Raw genomic sequence first — 9,240 nt, 5'->3', positions numbered from 1 at the left:
TCCATAATACCATGTATCTGAACAAGATGTCCAGGACCTCCAGCAAATAAATAGGCCCACAACATATAAGATCCAGCAGTATATTTAACCGTGGGCATGGGGGACTCTAAATCCCTGTTTGCACCAAACACATCTGGTGGGTTTGCTGCCAAAAAGCCCTTTTTTTGTTTCATCTGACCATAGAATCCGGTCCCTTTTGAAGATCCAGCCGTGTCTGACAACTGAATATGCTGGAGTTTATTTTTGGAGGAGCGAGGAGGATTTTTCTTGAAACCCTCCCAAACAACATGTGGGGATGTACGGGTTGTTTGATAATTTTTTTTTAGGCTTTCTGACCCCCAAGACTCAACTAATCTCTGCAATTCTCCATCTATGATCCTTGAAGAGTCTTTGGCCACTCAAACTATCCTCCTCACCATCCATTAAGGCAATATAGACACACGTCCTCTTCCAGGCAGATTCATAACATCTTTAGTTGATTATAACTTCTTAATTATTGCCCTGATGGTCAAAATGGGGATTTTCAATTCTTTAGCTATTTTCTTACAGCCACTTTCTATTTTGTGAAGCTCAACAATCTTTTGCTGCACATCAGAACTATATTCTTTGGTTTTCCTCATTGTGATTAATGATTGAGGGGATTTGGCCTTTGTGTTTCCTCATATTTAAACTCCTGTGAAACAAGAACTCATAGCTGGACAATTTCATGTTCCTAGTCACCCTGGTGTGCTTAAAAATGTAAATATTAATGGGAATATATTTCAGAGATATTTTTCTCATAAAAAATTCTAGGGGTGCCAACAATTATGGCCAGCGTGTTTTGGAGAAAAACATTTATTTCATAATGTGATTTACCCCACAATTTAAATTCTTTTACTTCAATGAAAGGTTAGATTTTTGCGAATTTTTTGAAGGAAAGATCAAAAGGATAAACAATGCAGATTTATTTTTTACAGCCATTTTTTATCATATTTATCAGGGGTGCCATCAATTTTGACCATGACTGTATATATATACATACACACACACACACACACACACACACACACACACACACACATATATATATATATACAGTATATATTCAAAAAAGTTTTGTTGTGAAGGCTTTGACTTTTTAAAAAGTTTTATTTTTAGTAATGCAGTGCTTTAACTGAAAACCATTTTTATTTTTTTATTTTATTTAATTCAGTTGCCAAGGCAACATTTCTTTTTTTTTACATTACAAAAATTTAGTATTTAGTAAAATAATTTAATTTTAGTTTAGTAAAATAATTTCAAATTTAATCTAAGTAGTCTACGTTTAAGTTTTTCATCTAATATTTATATTTTATTTCACCTTTATTTCAATGAAAATTATTTTCAATTATTTTAGTTGTAGTTAGTCACCATGAAATAAAATTGTTATTTTTTAAATTATATTTTCGTTTTTATATTTGTTGTATTCTTATTATTTTTATTATAGTGTAGTATTTAAGGTCCAACCCAGCATTTTTTTTTCTCTCGCTTGAGAAGAGTTTGACTTTAGCTTAGTTCTGTTCTCTGTGTTCATTTCCTGTCTTCCTTGGTTGACCTGGGCTGTGTTCGAAATCGCCCCCCTATACCCTCATTCACTATTTCCTACATTACTCCACTAATATAGTTCACTTGAAGGAGTGAATGAAAACGAGTGAGTGAATTCGGACACTGAGTGCGCCGGAAGCGCTGCCTCTTTTGCATAGTTTGTGCTGTTCAATAATCATTTGAAACTTAGCAAACTGGCAGCTCCAGTAGTAATGAAACTATTTCACTTTGTCATGTAATCTATGTATAAACTCTAATGTAACAATTTAATAATCAATTAAAAAGGAAGTTATACCTGTATGATATTACGCTGTACCCACATTGGACCAGCAGTTTGGAAAAGAAAGTGTTTTTTGTCCATACAATGTAACCTAATGGGGTCCAAAGTTCTTCAAAATATCTTCTTTTGTGGTAAATGGTAAATGGAGCATTGAGATCTGCATGCTGATATCGACCGATCTGCTCTCTGTGTGTTTGTGTTGACATCTGGGTCACAGGGTTAAACTGTCTTTTGCCTTATCGACGCGAGTTTGATCTTCAATCTGTCATCGGGCTCCTCGTTCATCACGCAGATGCATTGTGGGTAATTTAATAAAGGAGAACAGAGAGAGGGAATTATTGCGATAAAACACCCGAGCCAAATATCCATGTGTTTATTTCACAGATCAGAATCGAATGAGGAGTCTGCCTGGGTTTATTTCCGCCTGGCTTACTATAGTGTGTGTGTGTGTGTGTGTGTGTGTGTGTGTGTGTGTGTGTGTGTGTGTGTGTGTGTGTGTGTGTGTGTGTGTGTGTGTGTGTGTGTGTGCTTTCACCGTGTTCTTGCCGCAGGCTGGCAGACTTGGCTGAGAAAGAGGTGAATGCCAAGCGTGTGTGTTTGCAGACATGCATATGTTTGTGCAGGTGTGTGTGTGTGTGTGTGTGTGTGAATGGATTGGTCTATCAGAAGCGAGTCCCTCCGGGAGCTCCAGCCAATGAATCACGGGTTACTTCATTGTTCTCGGATCATAACACACCTCTAATTGGCAATTCCTCTTTTTAATTGAATTTGGTGGCTTTTAGGACGACAACACGGCAGTGTGTGTATGTGTGTGTGTGTGTGAGAGAGAGAGATTAGGAATCTCACATTCTCTCTCATGCTGGTTTATCTATTATTGTTTGTCTTTTTTTCTCTGTGATTTTCACCTGCTGGATTTGAATCATATTTATAGACCAGATCACAAAAAAGCTTGTACACTACCATTTAAAAGTTTTGGTTATTTTTTTCAAAATAAATGAATACGTTTATTCAGAAAGGATGCATTCAATTGATCAAAAGTGACAGTAAATAATCTCACAGCCCCCAAACTTTTGAACATTAGTGTATGAAATATATCGTTGCTTTTTCAACCAATCAGAGTTCAGAGCCAGAGCTATTTGTTAAATAATGTGTGACTGCATCACCTCAAACACAGTAACATTCGCTGATCTTTTTGAGGTGAGATCATCTCTCTCTCCATCTACACACACGTTCCCTCACATGGACAGACCAATCGTTCTCTCTCTCTCTCTCTCCCTCTCTTTCTGTGTGTGTCTCTCCTCCTTTTCTCTCATTTTCCCATACACGTTATCTCATTCCTGCGCAGTTCACGTTTCCAGAACGCAGTGTGTTTCTCCTGCAGCTCTTCATCAGAGGAAGAGGAGGAAGAGAGATACCCTGAGGACGACTTCACTGAGGAAAATACAGCCCTCAAACCACTGTGAGTACAGAAACATCTTCATCTCTCACACACACACGCACACGCTGACCGCTGGTTGAGTCTGAATGCATGCGAGTGTGTTGCGGGTTTCTGTTGGAGTGGTTCTTATGTTATTGCTCAAAGGTTTCCCTTTCAAAGCTCAAGAGTGTCAGTTTGGAGGAATAAAAAGAGAGTAGAATGAATCACTGGTCGTCGTCCAGTAAGAGTATAGAGCTGTAAAACTAATGTGGAGAGCAGCTCAAAATCAATTGATGAGAAATATATATTGAGATCTCTGATTTTTAATGGAAGACTGTGGTGTCTGAGCGCAGTTTGAGACTCTGTTGAGATCTCTTTTGAAACTCTAGAAGAGACACACGTGAGATGTCTGGAGAAACATCTGAGAAACAGGAGACTTCAACAGTCTCACTGAAATCTAGGAGAAACAATTGAGACATTGAAGAGATCTAATGTGTGTTTTTATGCATCTTATGCTGAGAAATCAGCAATCAGAGGAATGTTTTATTGCTTAGTTCATGGTGACGTACGTGTGAGTGTCTTCTCAGATGATTCTCCTAAAATCTCTGTGGAGAATAAAAAAGTTGATAGCAAAAAAAGTTTGATCTTGAAAGAATTTGATGATAAATGTTTGAGTTCACATTGAGATCTCTGACTTTGGTGTATTGGTAAATCTGAGCCCAGTTTGAGACATGATTGAGATCTCTTCTGAATCTAGAGGAGACACATGTGAGATTACTGAGGTCTTTTCTCAAGGGAAACGTTTGAAAATTAGGGGAGTCAGAAAAAGTCTTAATTTAATATAATTGAAATGGTGGAGAAACATTGAGATTTTGAAGAGATATCATTTGTGATTTTTCTTTCCAGTTTGAGTGTTTCTGGAGCGTATGCTGAGAGATCAGCGAATAGGAAAATATTTAATTGATGATTTCTCAGTTATGTTTCTGTATCATCTCAGATGTTTCTCATAAAATCTGTTGGGAAAAAGCCAGATTATTTGATTTTAGGGGAACTTGATGAGAAATGTTTGAGTTCACATTGAGATCTCTGACTTTTGCAGACTTTGGTGTATTGGTAAATCTGAGCCCAGTTTGAGACATTGTTGAGATCTCTTCTGAAACTCTAGAGGAGACACATGTGAGATCACTGGGGTCTTTTTCTCCATAGGAACATTTAAGATTGCAAAAGTCTCAATTTAATTTCATTGGAATGAAGGAGAAACAATTGAGACATTAAAGAGATTTCATTTTTGTAATCTTTCTTTCCAGTTTGAGTTTTTCTGAATTTTTTGCTGAGAAATGAGATGAGGGTTTTATTGCTCAGTTCTAGGTTATGTGAGTATCTTCTCCTAAAATATGTGTTGAGATATAAAATATAGATAGCTGCCAGATTATTTGATCTTGAGAGAGTTGGATGAGAAATGTTCATTTTGCATTCGCTGACTTTTGATGGCACACTTTGGCAGCCTAGCAAATCTGAGCACAGTTTGAGACATTATCGAGACCTCTATTGAAGCTTTAGAGGAGACACACGTGATACTACTGGGGTCTCAAGAGAAACATTTGTGACCCTGGACCACAAAACCAGTCACATGTCGCACGGGTATATTTGTGGCAATTGCCAACAATACATTGAATGGGTCAAAATTATCGATTTATCTTTTATGCCAAAAATCATTAGGATATTAAGTAAAGATCATGTTCCATGAAGATATTTTGTAAATTTCCTACCGTAAATACATCAAAAGTTTATTTTTGTGAGTGAATTCAGCACAATCGCGAACATATATGGACAACTTTAAAGGCGATTTTCTCAATCTTTCGATTTTTTTGCACCCTCAGATTCCAGATTTTCAAATAGTTGAATCTCGACCAAATATTGTCCTATCCTAACAAACCATAATGCAAACCTTATTTAATCAGATTTCAGGTGATGAACCTCAATTTAAAAAAATTTACCCATAAGACTGGTTTTGTGGTTCAGGGTCACATTTGAGAAGCAGGAGACTTCAGCAAAAAAAAAAAAAAAAAATTTAATCTCTTTGAATTTTAAGAGAAATAACCGAGATATGAAAGATATTTCATTTGTGATTTTTTTTCCCTTTTGAGTGTTTCTGGATCTTATTCTGCGAGATCAGTGATCAGAGGAACATTTTATTGCTCAGGTCTCAGTATAATCTGATTCTCTTTAAATCTGCTGGGAGAAAGAAAATAAGGATAGCAACCAGATTATTTGATCTTGGGAGAAACCGATGAGAAACATTCACGTTGAGTTGAGTTCATATTGAGATTTCAATCTCCAATTGTTCATCCCATTTCCATCAGAGAGAAACACCTGAGATCTCGTTTGTGATCTGTCAGGATGTTTCAGTGCTTCATAGCGAACTCCTGAAGCTCAGGATGTGATGAAGTGCATCTCTTTTATCTCTGTCTAGTGAAAGCTGTGAGTTTGCTGAATATCTGCTGACCTGTTCACCGCCGGAGCTCGTGTTTCAGAAATGTGAAGCGCCTGTTCGCTTCTGCATCCGTCAGTCTCTCTGTGTGTCTCTCAGACAGATTGCCGCACGTCTCTGGAGGATACTTTTAGTGTATTAAAGCGATCCGTGCGGCTTTACACACCATCTGCTTCAGAAACTCACTGAGAAACGGAGAAAACAGAAACGAGATGTTTGCAGAGGGAGAGACGTTACTCAATCTATGAAACATTGAGCGATGAAACGTCAATCCGAACACAGACTGAAAAGTTTTGACCTTTATTGAGTTCATTTTTAGATTTTTTCATTTTTATCTCAGGTCGTGAACATCTCTTTAGGGTGAAGCTTAATGACAAGCTCAAAATGACAGACGACTTCATTTTGTGTTAGATATAAAGAGAATGAGAGGAGAGGAGATAAAGCGAGACGAGAGGAGATGAGATCAATCAAGTTCATTATTTCTCCCTCTCTCTCTCCATCTCTCACTCCATCTCTCTCTCTCCGTCTCTCGCGCAGGTGGTTTGGCTGCTTATGGAAATATCAGGTGAAATTAAATTAGTCCTCGAGTACGTATATTAAAGTTCTCCATCACCGAGGGTTGAGATGGTCTTTGTGCTGGAGTGAGTTTTTCCTTCACAGCTTTATAAAGCACACACACACACACACACATTCTTGTACAGCTATCTTTATGAGGACATTCATTGACACAATGCAATCTCTAGCCGCTTACCCTAACCTTACCCATCACAACTAAGTGCCTAACCCGACCCCTGACCCTAAACCGACCCTTAACCTCATTATAACCTTATCCCTAAAACCAAGTCTTGACCCTCAAACAGGCCAAAATGTCCTCACTTTACTCTCTTTGTCCTCACTCCAATGGTCGAAAACTCAAACTGGTCCTCACAAAGATAGTTGTACAAGTACACACACACACGCACACACACGCACACACACCATTACACTTTTCACCAGCCAATCTAATTCTGACAGATAAAATCAAGCCCACCTCACATTATTCAACACACACATCACAATATGTGTCACATGTGATTCAATCCATCATGATGCATCACAATCTCATAAATGGATAACATGCTGTTTTGATCTTATAATTAATAGCTTAGTTTATAAAAATGAATTATATGAATGAACATAAATAAAATAAATTTCTTCAGCATTTTACTTAAAAATGTTATTTATATTTACATGAATCACATAAATAATCATTTATAAAATCATTTATAATTAATAATTATCATATAAATAATAATTTATTTATAATTCAAATAAAAGTAAAATTACATTTAAGACAACCTGCTGCTTCATTAACTGAACGGAAATAAATAAATAAATAAATAAATGTTACCCAATACATTTTTTTTTACATTTTAAATACTTTAATTTATTAATATAGATTATATTTCAATTAAATTAAATTACACTTGTTAAGACTACCTGCTGCTTTATTCACTGAACTGAAAGAAAGAAAGAAAGAAAGAAAGAAAGAAAGAAAGAAAGAAAGAAAGAAAGAAAGAAAGAAAGAAAGTAAATAAATAAATAAATAAATAAATCTTTGATTTAATTTAATTCAAATAATGTAATTAATAATTTCATTGAAATAACATAACATAATATATACAGTAATATTAAATATATTAAATTCAATATTGATAGGGTAATGATGATAAATTGGAGAGAGAATAAAGAACAACTACTCCTAAAAAATAATGTGGAAATATTTAATTTGTTTTCAAACTCTTCCATCAGAAAAGTCAGCTCTAATGATGTCATCATAAACATCAGTAAAAGCTTCGTTTGCTGTAACTCCTGCTTTATTGCACTCAGAGTAAAGTGGCCTGAGCAGTGCATTTACACAGAACACTGCTTATCTGTGTGCGTGTGTGTGTGTGTGTGTGTGTGTGTGTGTGTGTGTGTGTGTGTGTGTGTGTGTGTGTGTGTGTGTGTGTGTGTGTGTGTGTGTGACCCGCCCATGTGACCTTAGTGACATCAGGAAAATAAAGTATTTCAGAGGAAGTTATTAATGAAACATAAACATAATGAGAAACCTTTTTAAAATTAGAGGAAAATGAGAATAGCATGCAGCAAAGACATTCATTAGGAAAAAAGTCATAGTTTTGATTTAACTGTGATGAAACATGCCAATAGATTGGTTAAAGTTATATTGCTCAACTCTCTGGAATACTTGATTCTGATTGGTCAGTGTGCTTTCGCTACTTTAGTTTTTGCCTTGACTTTAATACACGGAGTTAAAGTCAACATGTTTTCTAGCTGTTAGCTTCACATTGCATTCCCTCTGTGGCAATATCTGTCAGTTCCCATTTGACGTAGGATAATTGTTGAGTTATTAAATTCATAAATATCTGGAGAGATATAAGAGAGAGTATTTTAATGCGACTCACCTGTCAGCAGCGATGCTCATCACCGACGCCACAGGAAATGAGATCACAGGCATCATCTTCTGACAGCACCATTTTAAACACACACACACACACACACACACACACACACACACACACACACACACACACACACACACACACACACCAACCATCATTACATTCCCCCTCCGTCTCTCCATTATTATTATTATTATTATTGACTAGAGAAAGAGATGCAACTGAGGCCTTTCTGCCTTCATTACCAGCTCACCGTCATGTTTACATGTTCACACACTCCATATTCACCACCGGGAAAACTGAGTTATGAGTTATGCAGTTTACATGCTCCTCAATGGGATCTAATGAGAAAATCAATCAATCAATCAATCATTTCTTTTGTAATATTAATTGTATTATTATTAATAGCAATATTAGTATTAATATTGCTATGATCAGTATTAACATTATTGATATCAGTATTTGAATTAATTAATGAATTAATGTAACCTTAATTTCTTATTTTATTTTTCCTTATTTTTTATTAACAATAAATATTAACATTCATATTATTACTGGTATTAATAATAATTATTATATGATTTTAACGAATATACTATCAATAGTAATAATGGTGATAGTACAGTAATAATACATTTTAAAATTGATATCAGTATTTGTCATTCAAATTCATAAAAATTTTTTTTGCAATATATGTTCTTGTTTTTATTTAATTTCTTATCTTAATATTATTTTTAATTTTTATCAGCAATTAACATTGATATGTTAATATGAGTATGAATATGAATATTTATTCATTATTGATATTATGTATGTTGATATTAATAGCAATATTAGTATAAATACAGTAACAATCAATATCAAATATTATATATATTTTTTTTTTTTTTTTTTTTTTTTTTCAATTTACCATTTATTTATTGTTTGATTGATTGATTAATGGGTGGATGGATGGTAAGTTGATAGATTTATTGATTAATAAACTAATAGTTGGTTAATTTGTTGATTTAAATGGTGGATAATTAGATGGCTGATTTGCTGAATTAAT

General features: G+C 35.0%; 1 protein-coding gene across 1 annotated transcript in view; it reads left to right on the top strand.

Moving 5' to 3' along the window:
• Positions 1 to 3,108: 3,108 nt before the first annotated feature.
• The window catches only part of rbfox3b (RNA binding fox-1 homolog 3b), a 286,430-nt gene continuing 280,298 nt past the window's right edge, over positions 3,109 to 9,240 (top strand). Inside the window, exon 1 of the mRNA XM_079869283.1 lies at positions 3,109 to 3,302. The gene's annotated coding sequence lies outside the window, so the exon portion shown is untranslated. The remainder of the gene's footprint in view (positions 3,303 to 9,240) is intronic.

The sequence above is a fragment of the Squalius cephalus genome (genome assembly GCF_949319135.1).
Source record: "Squalius cephalus genome assembly, chromosome: 1".
Lineage (NCBI taxonomy): Eukaryota > Metazoa > Chordata > Actinopteri > Cypriniformes > Leuciscidae > Squalius > Squalius cephalus.
This window is presented reverse-complemented; position numbering and strand designations above follow the sequence as displayed.